At 40.6% G+C, this 6,578-nt stretch overlaps 1 protein-coding gene across 5 annotated transcripts in view; it reads right to left on the reverse strand.

The window, feature by feature from the left end:
- The window catches only part of LOC311276229 (immunoglobulin superfamily DCC subclass member 3), a 25,321-nt gene extending 19,077 nt beyond the window's left edge, over positions 1–6,244 (reverse strand). For 2 of the 5 annotated variants that reach the window (XM_084385798.1, XM_084385795.1), the window contains exon 1: positions 811–902. The gene's annotated coding sequence lies outside the window, so the exon portion shown is untranslated. Of the gene's footprint in view, positions 1–157; positions 903–6,129 lie in introns of those variants that run through there. The other 3 variants (XM_084385797.1, XM_084385796.1, XM_084385799.1) reach the window with 3 other exon arrangements.
- Between the last annotated feature and the right edge of the window lie 334 nt (positions 6,245–6,578).

Below are 6,578 nucleotides of genomic sequence, written 5' to 3' on the forward strand. Positions count from 1 at the left end.
CTCCCTCATTTTGATTTAACGAATTACAACGTGGCCAAAAACAGTTTGATACTATTAATAATAGTGCTAAAGACCTATTTTTTGTGAATTGGTGAATATTCAGGTGAATTGTTTCGTGGCCACAAATTAATAATAATTATTAAACTGTTTTTCTTACCTGTGAAGATAGCTCTTCAGTGAATGCCGACTATTCTAGTAGGCCTAACGTTACAGCTTTTTATTCCCTTTTTTTTTTTTTTTTTTTTTTTGTGAATTGGTGAATATTCAGGTGAATTGTTTCGTGGCCACGAATTAATAATACCTCAGCACGTTTTACAAGACCCTTCTCGATCGCAGCGGCAACGAGCACTTTGATCACTTGATTTAAAAAACAAACATTTCAGCACTAGATCGGCTAAAAAAAAAAATTAACGAAATGAATGCTCTGCTAGTTAACTGGAGATGTTTTGTTTATTTGTATTGGTATTCGTGCCGCGAGATGTTTCAAAAGTGGTGGGGACAATATCGACCTTAGAAAATAGTGGTGGGGACATGTCCCACCCGCAAATTACGCCTATCTCGGGGTTGCGGCGCGCACACTATGGTTAACCGAGTATTAACCGCTAAGGGCCTCGGTTAACGGTTAATGAAAAACTTGAAAACGTGCAGCCCTACTTATAATCCAACAGTGATCAAAACAATAGTCACAAAATGGCCGCCGCTGCGTTTGTGTGAAACGAGAGAGAGCGAGTCCACGATACTGGATGGCATTATTAAATAACTGTACACAAAATATTGATTCGACTGGGTTTTAATATTTTATCAGCTCACCAAACGCAAAACTTCCACAAAGAAAAGCCGTTCCTAGCGAGTGTGTAGCGCTGCTGACTCCAGTGACCCGGATGAGCCTGTGTTTCCCAGCGGCTGTTATCTGGGAATAACTTACAGCGCGACTGACCAATCAGAATCAAGTATTCCACAGAGCCGTGTAATAACCATTTTTAAATTCTACTATTATAACTATTTTTAAAACTATTTTGAATATATTACCTAAAAAAAGTGCTGCTCTGTCACAGTATTTTTGTCTTGTTTTCTAATACAAATATCTAAACATTCTTAAATCAAGACATTTAATGGAGAAGCAAAATGACCTGAGATAAGAAGTGCGGTTTAATAAGAAATTGATCAAAATGAAGTAAGAATCTGTCAGTGGCGTCAGACAAATAAACCTAATTCAGAGGAAAACGAGTGGAGTGAGGCAGAGTTTAAGCATAAAAACCCCAATGAAACCACAAAGAAAATGAAATGAGAAAAAGCATGTAAAGATGCAGGCTGTTCAGCTCTTTAGATCAGCGTTTACACACACACACACACACACACACACACACACACACACACACACACTTGCATCAGTACACAGATACGGCTGAGTCTCAGTGCGGGCTGGTGGTTCTGCTGGATTTAGAGCGTCTTTAATCAAAGTGATTCATCTCCACTGAACTTAAACTTGACTTTCGGGCGTCTGATTGATGGCTCTTTCAGAAGCACTCACACAAACACACACAAAACCCCAAAACAGCCACACAATGCGGCTCCACCCCCCCTCCTCCTCCATAACTGCCCCTGCCCCATCATTCTGCCCCGTCTGAAGAGCATCTGCCCCTCCTCCGCCCCGTGGCGCTGCGAGTGTCTTTCACAGTGTGTGTGAGGGTGACTTTCCCATGCCACACCATCACTCACACACACCGCCCCCCTCGCAGCTGCCACACACACACACAAAACACCGCAGTCACACTTGAACTTGAACGCGCTCGCGTGGAAAACCCAGACTCGTGGCATCAGGGTCAGACCTGGTCACATGACCTCTGACCTGGTCACATGACCTCAGATCAGGTGCTCTTCAGACACTCCTCAGATTCTCTGATGGGAATCACTCCGCAAACAAACCGAACTCACACACACACACTCACACACACTCACACAGGAGCAAGAGATTCATGAGGATCCATTCATACCAAGATCCAGAACTATAATGAAAACTATAACTATAACCATAACAATAACTATTGAAAACTATAGCGATAACTACTATAGCATTAAAGTTAACCATAACAATAACTAATAACTACAGTAATAACTACAACAGTAACTATTACTATAATAATAACTATGGATAACTATAACAATAATGGTAACTACAACGATAAACTATGACCGTAACTATAACCATAACAACAACTAATGATAACTATAACAGTAACTAGAAAGATAATAACTAACGATAACTATAGCAATAACTGCAACAGTAACTATAACCATAACTTACAATAACCATAAAAATAACTAATGATAACTATAGCAATAACCATAACAATAATTGGTAACTATAATGGTAACCATAACAATAACTATAGTGATAACTAACAATAATGGCTGTTATTACAATAATCATAACAAAACCTTTTAATAACCATAACAATAACTAACAATAACTATAACCATTACAATAATTATAGTGATAACTAACAATAATGGCTGCTATAACGATAATCATAACAACAACTTATAATAACCAAAACAATAACTAATGATAACTATAACATTAAACTATAATGATAACTATTGATAACCATAGCAATAACTATACTTGCATCCACACCAGTGTGGAACTATAATTTTAACTTATAATAACTATAATTATTACAAATATAATGATAAATACACAGGCTGATGGGTCCTAACTCAATCTGCTTGTAATCACATCATTCTCTATAGGGCACAGCTGATTGGTTCCTGCTGTATCAGTAGCCAATGAGCTCGCTGGAACCCCTCCTCCTCCCCCAGCTCCACCTGTGTAGATCTGCTACTGGTGAGTCTTACTCGCTCACAACAGTGTCATGTGTGTACTGGCCGTAACATGTCTCATACTCACTCTAAAGCAGCAGATCTATTCCACCAAGACCAAACATATCAACACTGTCATATATCCATTCCCAAGCCCATCACTCCGAGACAGAACCAGAACTTTAGAACTGTATGGTTAGGGTTACTGGTCTTTCCTCAGGCCTTTCCTCAAGCAGAATGTGTGTTCAGAAAACTGTCCCATCATTCCTGCAGTGTACAGTATACATACACAACACACAAATGACCTATTAAACAGTACAGTATCCCACAATGCAATGCAAAAAGCCTTCCATTTAGACTCATTACATGATCAGACTGGCAAAGTTTAAAAAAGAATTACACTGAAAACAAACAATGCTGTGAGAATAAGACGTTATATAGGAGTGTGAGATCAACAACATTTTACTATAAGAACTGAAACTCCAGAGGTTTTTTAAACGTTGAGTCCTTGTGTAAGCGGTCTGGTCTGGTCTGGTTTGGTCTGATTTGATTTGGTTTGGTCTGTCTCATCTGGTCTGGTTTGGATTGGTTTCATCTGGTTTGGTCTGTCTGGTCTGATTTGGTTTAGTTTGATCTGGTCTGTTTTTTTGGTTTGTTTTGGTTTGATCTGGTCTGGTCTGGTTCGGTTCGGTTCGGTTTAGTTTGGTTTGGTCTGTCTGGTTTGATCTGGTCTGGTCTGGTTCGGTTCGGTTTAGTTTGGTTTGGTCTGTCTGGTTTGATCTGGTCTGGTCTGGTTCGGTTCGGTTTAGTTTGGTTTGGTCTGTCTGGTTTGATCTGGTCTGGTCTGGTTTGGTTTGGTCTGGTCTGGTTTGATCTGGTCTGGTCTGGTCTGGTTCGGTTCGGTTTAGTTTGGTTTGGTCAGTCTGGTTTGATCTGGTCTGGTCTGGTCTGGTTTGGTCTGGTCTGGTCTGGTCTGGTCTGGTCTGGTTTGGTTTGGTCTGGTTTGGTTTGGTTTGGTCTGGTCTGGTCTGGTCTGGTTTGGTTTGGTCTGGTTTGGTCTGTATGGTTTGGTCTGGTCTGTTTTGGTTTGATCTGGTCTGGTCTAGTTTGGTTTGGTCTGGTCTGATTTGGTTTGATTTGATTCGATTTGGTCTGGTTCGGTCTAGTTTGGTTTGGTTTGGTTTGATTTGGTCTAGTTTGGTCTGGTCGTTATCTGGCTCTAGTTAAATGAGATTCACCAGTAGTGTCTAAAGCCGCAGCTGTTTTCTCTCCTCACAATAGCAGAGCATGTTCACTGGTAAACACTGGAGGATCCGGCCTCCCTACGGCTGTCACGACATGGCCCCGCCCCCAGACTGTCAATCATGAGGCTCAGCTCCGCCCCCAGACTGTGACCTCAGAGCCTAGAGGTCATGAGAATCAGCCGCTCCTCCTCCTGCTCTCTTCATTGTGTTCTGAAGTTCATGGCCGTATGAAGACTGAGAAACACACATCTGCTCATCAGAACGTGAGTGTGTGTGTGTGTGTGTGTGTGTGTGTGACCATGTGACCCGCAGGAAAACACTTACAGCCTCGCAGACGGAGTCAAACGCCTCGAAATTCTGCTGAATCTATTACACAAATGTTCAATAAAGCATCACAGATATTTATAATCCAATTACAGAGTTCTTACCACACTATGAACAAGTACCACGGTACATTACCAGTGTTTTAGACTCTGCACTTTGAAGAGATATCATGATATATGAATATGCTAATGATTCAGTACTATGGGAAATGAGCATAAAGACCTTCTCATCTACTGAAAGTAATTCAATATTTAATATCTGCATGTATTTTGAGCATTAACCGTCATCAGAGAACGTTGAGAAAGTGTTGAAATATGAACTTATTATCTCAAGAACATCTAGAGGCTCAAAGTGGTTCGACTGACGAAAGACAGAGAATGTATGTCTACATATTCATTTCTTTTTTTAAATGTAATGTTAATAAAATAAATGTTTGATATATAAAACATCTGTTCTCTATGTGAATATACAGTAAAGAGTGATTTATTCCTGTGATCAAAGCTGATGTTCAGCATCATTACTCCAGTCTTCAGTGTCACATGATCCTTCACAAATCACTCTAATATGAGGATTTGATGATCAGTTATTATTGGTTCTAAGATAATAAGACCATCAACGGTGTGTGTGTGTGTGTGTGTGTGTGTGTGTGTGTGTGTTTAAGAGTTCGTTTGTGTCCAATATTCTATAATCTGGACATTTCACAGAGGCATTATATATGTTTATGTGTGTGTGTGTGTGTGTGTGTGTGTGTGTGTGTGTGTGTGTGTGTGTGTGTGTGTGTGTGTGTGTGTGTGACAAATTATCATATTCATGAAACTGATCTGGTTCCCACAGTGCTGAATAGACTCTGGTGCTAATTAGGAAAATGAAGCAGTCGCCGCTCACGTGCGTGCGTGTCTGTGTGTGTGTGTGTGTGTGTGTGTGTGTCTGTGTGTGTGTGTGTGTATATGTGTGTGTGTGTATTACAGCAGAATGCTTGTGACACAAACACAGAAGAGAGTTTGACCACAGGCACATGCGGTGTAGATCTTTTGGATTAACCTTGTGAACCCTGTGTGTGTGTGTGTGTGTGTGTGTGTGTGTGTGTGTGTGTGTGTGTGTGTGTGCACAGCAGCTGCCTCAGGATTATGGGCCCTTATAATGAGATCTCAATCACCCCCCCCCACCCAGTCTGACCCCGACCCTAAAGACCCAGTCATATGATAATGAGGGTCAGGTCAAAGGTCAGGGTCAGTGTCTGGCTCAGGTCTGTCTGTCTCATGAACATGAACTTCAACAAACTCAGAATCAGAGCAAAGCTCCTGCAGTGACTGAATCACACACACACACACACACACACACACACACACACACACACAAGATATCAAAAGTCTAGTGCTGATTTCATAAAAATCTTTTAAAATGGTTGAAATTGAAGTTTTAGATCTCAGTGAAGCATCAAACTCATGACAGATCTGAAGAAAACACACTAATCAACTAATATCAATATAGAGTTATCTATATAAATGTAGATGAGAATAAGGATTCGAGCACAGATCTCAGATAATGACTGCTAACTGAACTCATTAAAGCTTTAATTAATGACTCCACTAATTACAGGTACAGTCATTTACATAATGAGCAGCAATATTCACATTATCATTAGAGGAACAGTGTTATTAGTTATGATATATCACACACATATTTCCTGAAGTGTCAAACAAAGACAGAATCCTGAGAGACACTGAGAGAAACTCACCTGAGAGTGTGAAGAGCAGCAGCACCACTGACACTCTCTTCATTTCTGCAGGACTTTCATTCTCTGACAGATCAAACCACGCGCGAGTATTCCTCAGAGCTGCTCTATTCCTCTTCCACAATCCCAATATTCCTCAGAGCTGCTTTATTCCTCCTCCAGAATCCCAATATTCCTCACTGAGTCTCTGAGCGCGAGCCTCATCAGATGTGTTCTCCAGCAGGGGTGGGGCCACGTGCCATCAGCCAATCAGCGAGCAGTGGGAGACAAGGACACGCCCCTCACGCAGAGGTACTGTGACGCTACTATTGATCAGGTAAAATATATTTCCCTCTGTAAACGGGAGTTTCTTCAACTTTTGGTTTATTTTTTTAAATAGATACATTTTTATTATTGATTCCCACTAAATTAGTGATTTCCACCTTTTCTTTTATTAATTCATGATATATAAA

Source organism: Rutilus rutilus (genome assembly GCF_951802725.1).
Source record: "Rutilus rutilus genome assembly, chromosome: 17".
Classification (NCBI taxonomy): domain Eukaryota; kingdom Metazoa; phylum Chordata; class Actinopteri; order Cypriniformes; family Leuciscidae; genus Rutilus; species Rutilus rutilus.